Source organism: Nannospalax galili, unplaced genomic scaffold (assembly GCF_000622305.1).
Source record: "Nannospalax galili isolate Female #2095 unplaced genomic scaffold, S.galili_v1.0 scaffold314, whole genome shotgun sequence".
NCBI lineage: Eukaryota > Metazoa > Chordata > Mammalia > Rodentia > Spalacidae > Nannospalax > Nannospalax galili.
This window is the reverse complement of record NW_008334709.1, coordinates 944,482-953,371: the sequence shown is the minus strand read 5'-3', so window position 1 is coordinate 953,371 and position 8,890 is coordinate 944,482. Positions and strand designations below refer to the sequence as shown.

The following is an 8,890-nucleotide window of genomic DNA, read 5'->3' as shown; positions in this document are numbered from 1 at the left end:
GGAAATGGGTACACAAACACTTTCTAGGAAATACTGCAGGTAAGATAGATTTTGCAATCAGAAATATACCAAAATATTCCACATTTGGGTCAGAGGCTATGTTTCACTGAGGAATGCAAGAAATTTTTGTTTGCTTGTTTGGTTTGATTTTCATTCTTTGCCCAACTTTTCATTTCTTTATTATAAATAACTGTAATTTTTAATTTTAATAACACATAGAGGATTAAAGAAATATGGATTTTCTTATACCCAAACTATTATTATGATTATTTTAATGACAACATGCAGTATCTCATTAAATATTTTTATTTGACTAGTAAATATATGAAGATTATCACAGGAATTACCAATGGACTATTTCCAAATGTAATAAATATTCAATTATACCAAAAATACACTTGAATATTTTAAATTGTGTAAATGACTTCATTCCAAAGAAATCCCAGCTCTATGGGTAGCCTTAATACTTGAATGAGTATATTTTGTTTGATGAAGAGTTGATCCACAGTATGATTTTATCCAGTTTCCATTGGTCATTTCTCATATCGTTCTATGAAGAAAAATTAAAAATTAGGAAATATTCAACATATATGAATTTGTTATTGGTAACTTCAATCTGTGGTAATAGGTTAGACGATGTCTTAAGACACCATTTGAAAATTTTTATTTTAAAATACATATAAGGGAAATACCTAGAAGGCAAAACAAAATGTCTACATATACTAAGTCCTAAGATCATTACTGAACTTTTAAGCAGTACTGAAATATGGGGGCTTGAGAATTGACTCAGCAGTGAACAGCACTGGCTGCTCTTGCAGAGGACCTGGGTTTAGCTCTCACCACTCACATGGTGACTATCAACTGTCTTTAAATCCAGTGTCAGGGGATCTGATGCCCTCTTCTTACCTCCATGGACATTGCATGGCATGGGTACACTTATATACATGTAGGCAATACTCTCATTCACATAAAATAATATAAAAATAAGTAAAATATTTTTAAAAGAAGCTCCTTTTTGAGCAATGAAAGTTATCAATTGTCTATAAATATGAGGATGCATATTTAGAATAAATTAGGAAATTACATTGGTCTAGGATGTGGCAAAAGTGTTTTTTTTTCCTCTAGATTCTATGTCAATATTTGGCTATGTTTAAAGTACTTCACATGAGTTCCCTGCCACTGAGCAGCTCTTAATTTCAATTAGACAACTCTTGATTACCCCGAAGATAAAAATGCCACTACTTAGGGGGTTAGTAGGAGACACATATTATTAAGGGAAAATGGGGGAAAGAACAGATATTTAAACTGGGGAGGGAATAAGTAGGGGTTTACAAGGGAAGTGAGAGGGAAAATTAGTAATGCTTGGATGATATGAAAAGCCATATTTGAAAGTATTGTCTCAAAGTGCAACTGGAAAAAATATAATAAATATATGTGTGCACATGCATAGATGAAGGCTGCATAACAAAAAACATAGTGCAAGACAGGAGAAAGCTCCCTTCCAGTTGTTGGTTGGGGTATTCCAAAAGACTCCTAAATGACACAAGCTATTGCTACAGCCCTTGATTGCTTCCCAGAACTTGAAGGTAAAACTCTATTGCTGAAGACAGGCCACACTTTGGACACAGGACTTGATTCAATTGAGCTGGAACTGACCTGGAAGCCTCCTCACTGAAGCCTAGTTCTCATGTTATCAGAGGATTATATACAAGCAGCCAAGGGAAAAAAAAAAAAAAAACTGTCAATGGCCCTACTCAGCTGTAAAGTCCAATAAACAACCAGCCTGATCCAGGAAACTATCATTTCTAATTTTAATTTTTCATAAATATTATTATCATTAATGCTGTTTTGAGAGACTCTTGCTATTTAGCCCAGGCTTGAAATTCTCCTGTCTCTACCTCTCAAGATCTGAAATACATGCCTACACCAATCACACCAATATATTAACGTTTATTTTTGTGATGTCATGGATTTACATTCCAAGATTTCTATTTATTGTTTGTCTTTTTTAAAATGTTTTTCATTTCGTTTAACTTGCAGTCAAGAAAGATTTAGACAAATGTTTAAGCTTCAGTTCCCAGAGGGGAAAATTATTCAACAATCTCTCAGCTGTGAACCCTGCTAGCTTCAATAATGACTGGCCTGGCTAGGTATGTCAACTTGTAGACTAACAGCATGACTATTGTGGGAGTAATAACCATTTTCTGATTGAATTTAAATCTCTTTCCACAAGATGGAACTCATACCCATATCATTACCTGGGCCAAAACCCTGTACAGGTCATAGGACATAGGGGAGAAACTAATACTATTATTCTGCTAAAGTATCATAGTATTGATACTTTAGTCCATCTCTCAACACTTATCAGAGAAGGAATTTTTTTTGCATAAATGGTGATAATACAGAGATCCACATCTGACCAATGCTCAGAGCTAATAAGAGACTATGAAATGCTCAGCTATAAATGTGATTTTATTACAAAACTCCTGCTCGCAAGGCTCAAGTATCATTGCAGAGGGGAGGCAAAAGTATTATAAAAGTGAAAATTTGTGGATGCCATCAATGAAACAGTATTTCCAGGTCATGACAGTGCTATTGCACACATGAATGTAGAGTAGCTGCTATATGTACATAATCTGTACAAAGTCAAGACAGCCCAAATCCTAGAACAGACAAGGAACATGATCATGAAATAATGCCCTAGCTGAGAAGATATTGGCAACTGACAACTACTGGGAAAGGAAGAGTAACTGTTCTTAATGGATGTGTCTCTGAGAGCCTCCCCATGATTCAGTAGATGCCCTCACACCCATGGACATATATGCAGCACTAAAGTACTCACTGAGATTTTTGAAAAAATAGATCACACGAAGTTGGGAAGGAAAGGTAATAGTAAGAATGGGGGAGAGATTGGAAGGGATGGAATTGGGGTGAATATGACCAAAGCTTATTGGATGAGTGAATGAAAATATCAACCAGTAAAAAATAGGAATTTTGACATCTTCATTCACTTGACCTTAATAATTTGATGCAAAAAATTCTACACACTTCCTCCTTCCCACACACATGCCTGGTCATTGCCTTCACACAAATGTCTCAATTTGTCATTACTAGGCTAACACTGTGGATTCAGTGAGTCTCATCATGGAGCCTTGTGGAAGTAAGATGCGCAAATGTGATGATGGTGATAAATGCCATCTCTCTCTTTGCATCTGTGCCATCGTCTGACTTTGAATCTTTCATTATACTCATTTTAAAAATGAGGTAGGATGGGAGAAAAAAGAGAAGAGAGACTCTCGAGGAAGGGGGTAGTAAACTTACAGGGAAAAGTGATGCCCTACAAACCATATGAGAAATGTACATAGAGTTATCTGAACATTAATGTATATGTATACCTAAGAGCTGCTTGGAAGGGAATGTAGTGAGAAACAGAAGAAACCTCCCTTAGAGCTACAAACATGCTGTACAGGACTCATCAAAGAAACGTCTTTTTGCAACAGATGGAAGCTGCTGCAGAGTTGCAGATATGGTCATCCATAGAGAACATACACCTGGAAGATGCCCAGTACTTGGTGACACATCTGCAGTCAAATTCCTCCAACCAAGGCTATGGAACATAGCAGAATAAGGGGTAGAGGAAGGGCTAATGCACCCCTCAATTCTCACCAGTAAGGCTTCCATGTACATCAGAGTTATTACACACAGAAGGCCTCAACTGGCCAAGGTTTGGAGAATAAGAGAAGGTAGAGTGTAGTATGGAACTCCTATATGGAATCTCACCCACCCACAGCTCAGGGACCATCCCAGAAGAGGAGGAGGAAAGTTTGAAAGAGGCAGGGCTGGTTCATGAATGGATGAGGGGGAGGCTTCCAGGCCACTGGAGGCTTGCTCATGTGTGCTTGTGGCAGTGGTGGCATCCATTGTAGGACCTATGTCAGCTCAATTAAAGAAGGGCCCAAAGGGAAAGTGAACAATAGGTGGCAGATCAGCACTGGATTGAGAGCTATTTGAGACTGTTTGCTGCTGGGTGAGGGAAACTATGACTCACAGTCAACCACTGGATGGGCTGACTAGACTCCACTGGACACATTTACACTGAAGGACATTTGGGTTCAAACACCTGAATTAATAGGACTCAGTGTGCATAGGATTTGGTGGGGAAGGGGAAGACATGAATTGGGGGGGGGTTCTGGATGTGAGTGGGAAATATTGTATGAAATTTTAAAAGCTCAATAAAAAGTTAAAAAATATTTTCCTTGTTATTTTTATGTGTATGGGTGTATTGCCTGCATGTATGTATGTGCACCCAAGTCATACAATAACTGTGAAGGCCAGAGAGGGCATCAAATCCCCTAGAACTGGACTTATGGATGGTAGGTTTTCTGTGGGTGCTGGGATCCAAACCGGGTCCTCTGCAAGAGTAGCCATTGCTCTTAACCACTGAGCTATCTCTCCAGCCTGTATACTCATTTTTAAAATATTCACTTCTATTCCTCAAGTTTTAAGCACATAGAAAGAATGTTGAGATATAGAAATAGTGTAATAATGTTCATATTCTATTATACATTTGTTACTAAAATCGAGGGAAAGAGATACAACTGATAAACAGATCCTGATTGTGTGATTCAGCTTCAGTCCAGGTAACTCATAGGAGAAATATTGGTGCTTCTTCGGTGAAAAAAAATTACTTAAGTCTATCTCTGGTTTTATATGTAGGCTGAATACTTTGCTTACTGATCAATAAATGTAAGAACCTTGGGAACTTGGTATTTCTTACCATGACTGTGTAATAGCCTTGAGGTAGATTCCAAAAGAAAGTCTCAACATTCCTCATATCTCAGCTTCTGGCCATGGGACCTTCTCCTTCAAGCCTTGGTCCAGGGATTTCCTCTGACTCTTATCCCATTGTTTCACAAAATTAGACAGTACTCTTTTCCATTTTCCCCTTTCTTTGTTGAATGTTCAGCAATAATGATATTTTAGTAAAATATGGGTCTAATTTTGATACTTAAATCAATTCTGAAAGAATCATTTTCAAACTGTACTTGGTCATCTGCTCCACTTTTATATTATACATTTTTTCAGTTTGTTATTGTGATCTAATGAGAGTGGGGGAGAAAATACTCAGCTAAATATTGTTATCTTGTAGCTGAATATTCCCAGGTTTCTTTATATTTGCTCTTAAATTAATGCATTGTTTTATAACAATTGTTATTTATATGAAATTCATTATTTATGGGATATTTATCAAAGATAGGCACATGGTGAAAATTCTTTGTGTTACAGATCTTAATCCTCATAGAAGTCATATCAGGGAGCTAAAATTATTATAGCCATTTTATAGAAGAGAAACTAAAGCATACAGGTATGCTATTTCTCAAGATATAGAGCCATAAATCTCACAGTTATAAAAGTATAAGAATTACCTGAGAGTTGATGATTTTTATTATAACATTCACATTTTATATATAGCCTTTTATTGGCATTATAAACTATAATTGTCAATCATTAATATTATTATAGCTGTAAAAATTTGAATAATTTATAAACTATAGAACATTTACAAGGAAAAAATCCATCACCCTGCTTCACTGGGACAATAATTTCATTTGTCATTTCTATTTTCTTGGCATTGAGATTGAGTAAATTTTTATTGCAAATAATAATTGACTCATTATGATATAAATAAGTATGATAGAAAGAGCTTTTCAATTATTATAATGAATTACTTTTCTATTATTCATTTTAGATTAGCAACTGTGTTTAATTACTGAATGATATCAATGTCATAATATAAATGCTTACACACAGACCAGGTTATTTAAACAACTGTTATGTCATAGTCATTTCCCTTACCAATGTTCAATTTCCTAATTCTTCATTTTTTATCTAATCATGCCTCATATATTGGCTTCCATCATCATATTTACTTAATCTCCACTATTATTGCCAGAAATTCAAAAGGTCATAGCACAGATGATCTAGGAAATTGAGTAATTGATGATAATTTGAAACAGTATCAGAAGCAAACCAAGTGCTGTGGATCAGAGTTAATTCTCATGTTCCAATCTTCATTTAGTTACTCAGTCATTCCCCAGAATTAATGAAGAACACTCACTGTATATAAGGCAATTTTAATTATTGTGCTATTGGATGGGGCTGCTGATGTAGCTCATTTGATAGAGTGCTGGCAGAATCTACACTAAGCCTTTACCTCAATGCATAACACTGAAGAAAACAGCCAAGATGGTGGACACGTCTAGTCTCAGCAATTGTAAGGTATAGACAAGAAATTTAGAAGCTCAAGGAAATTTTCAAGTACAAAAGTTCTTAAGAGACAATTGTTTGGTTGTAATTGAAGTATATGATCTAGAGGAGAATTTTATATACAGAATTTCTGTAATTCCAAAGAAATAGAGAAACATGTATAATCATGCTGTTGCAGTCATGAAATAATGGGACAGAAATTAGAAATGTATGGGTTCTGTAAATGATGACCCAACATGAGTAGATGCAATTTCATCTATCTGATATTTGAAAAAGGTGCAAATACCCAATGGGCCCTTGGAGGAGAGACAGCATCTTTAGTAAAAGATGCTGGCAAAACTAGATCTCTACCTATAGAAGTATGAAACTAGACCCCTATCTTTCATATTGCATAAAAGTTAGCTCCAAATGGATAAAGACCTTGCTGTGAAACCTGAAATTCTGAAACTGTTAGAAGAAAACATTGGCAATAACCTACAAGATATAAGTATAGGAGAAGACTTTCCAAACTGGATATCAATTGCTCAGGAATTAAGGACAAGAATCAACAAGTGGAACCTCATTAAACTAAAAAACTTCTGTACAGCAAAAGAAACAACCAAGGAAGTGAAGAGAAAACCCACATAGTGGGAGAAAATCTTTATCAGCTACACATCTGACAGAGTTTTAACATACTGACTACATAAAGAACTCAAAAAATAAAAATAAAAAACAAGAAAGCAAGTAACCCAATTAAAAGATTAGCTAAGGATCTGAACAGAGAATTCTCAAAAGTAGAAATAAAGATGACTAAGAAACATCTTAAAAGGTGTTCAACATCATTAGCAATTAGGGAAATGCAAATTAAAACCACTTTACGAATTCATCTTACCCTATTCAGACTGGCTAAGATCAAGAGAACAAATGATACTAAATGTTGGAGAGGACATCAGGAAAGGGGAACACTCATCTACAGCTGGTGGGTTTGCAACCTCAGGCAACCCCTATGGAAAGGAGTGTGAACAACTCTTTAAAAACTAAAACTGAATTTACCATTGACCTGGTTATATTACTCATTGGCGTATACCCAAAGGACGCATCCTATTGCAGAGACACTTGTACGTCCATGTTTGTTGCTGCTCTTTTCACAATAGCTAAGAGATGGAAGCAATCTAAGTGTTCCTCAACTGATGAGTAGATAAAGAAAATGTGATACATTTACACAATGGAGTTCTACTCAGTGGTAAAGAAAGACCAAGGCATGAAATTTGCAGGCAAATGGATGGAACTAGAAACTGTTATACTAAGTGAAGTAACATAGACACAGAAAAAGAAACAATGTATATTATCCTTCATATGTGGATCCTAGCACCAAATCCTTATATGTGAGAACATACTCAGATGTGACTGCAGGAACTAGAATAATGCAAATGAACCAGGGAGGTAAAGGACAAGAAAGAGTCTGAGAAAGGATCACAGTAGAAGACAGTTATTACTCTGGGAGAAATAGATAAAAATGGGGTATTTAGATGGGAGTGGGTCGGGAGGGTTGTACAAGAAACCTTGGGGATAAAGGGAAAGAAGGAACTCAAGAGAGGTGGAACCATAGGGTACTGGCATTATCAAGTGAGAAATGGGGAAAATGAGGACACTTTAAATGGGGAAACCATGGCGAGGGTTAGATATGGAGAAAGAAAGGGAGATAAATAATGCCTAGTTAGTTAAATAAAAACAGAAGGAATCATATTAGTCCAACAACCTCATGACAAATTACATATACAATATCTTTACATGAGTCCATCTGTATAGCTAAAAGATACATAACAAGAAATAGTGCCAGTCAGGGGAAACCTTCCTTTGTGTTGTTAGCCAGGGTGATCCAAGATACTCCCCAAATTACACAGGCTATTTCTATAGCCCTTGATTGCCTCCCAGTATTTGAAGGTAAGACCCAACTACTGAAAATGGTACATAATTCAGATACAGGATTTGGAGCAATATAGCTGGAACTGACCTGAAACCACTTCTGAAGGCTAGCTGTCATGGCTTTGGAGAGCACTATGAAGGTTCCAAGGGAAAACATCAACAGATGGACCAACACCAGCTTCAAGACCAAATACCACATCTATGGCCTGCACAAATATGACATTGATGCACTAATGGCACTTTTATCTTGGGGGCAATCAGCAGGTACCTAATTGGAATAAAATAGCAATCAGTGGGAGAAAACTGAAGTGTGGAACTGTAAACAAAATGGAATACACATGGCTGGAGTGGTCATAGGTCTTAGAGAAAACCCCAAGACTGTCACATCCCTAGACTAATGTAATTTCTTACTGTGTGCAAAATATGCATTTTTATATTTACAAACAAATATCCCAGTCGCCACTCATCAAAGAAGTTTCTTTTGCACCAATGCAGACTATTACCAAGTACCACAATTGATCACACACAGACATTGTCTATGAATAGCCCAGCCTAAGCGACACATCTACAATGCAACTTCTACACCTAAGTCACGTGGACCACAGAAAAGGGTGGAGAAGAGGACACTAATGAATCTCTCAGTTCTCATTAGTGAAGCTCTTGAATGCAACAGAAGGCCAGAAACACAAAAGGTCACAAAAGGCCAAAACATAGTGAT

General features: G+C 36.4%; 1 long non-coding RNA gene across 1 annotated transcript; it reads right to left on the bottom strand.

The window, feature by feature from the left end:
• Window positions 1–290: 290 nt before the first annotated feature.
• Window positions 291–8,299, bottom strand: LOC115069666. Its single transcript, XR_003848911.1, has 2 exons — window positions 8,261–8,299; window positions 291–550 (listed from the first exon to the last, which is right to left on the bottom strand). It is a non-coding gene; the product is annotated as an uncharacterized LOC115069666 (long non-coding RNA).
• Between the last annotated feature and the right edge of the window lie 591 nt (window positions 8,300–8,890).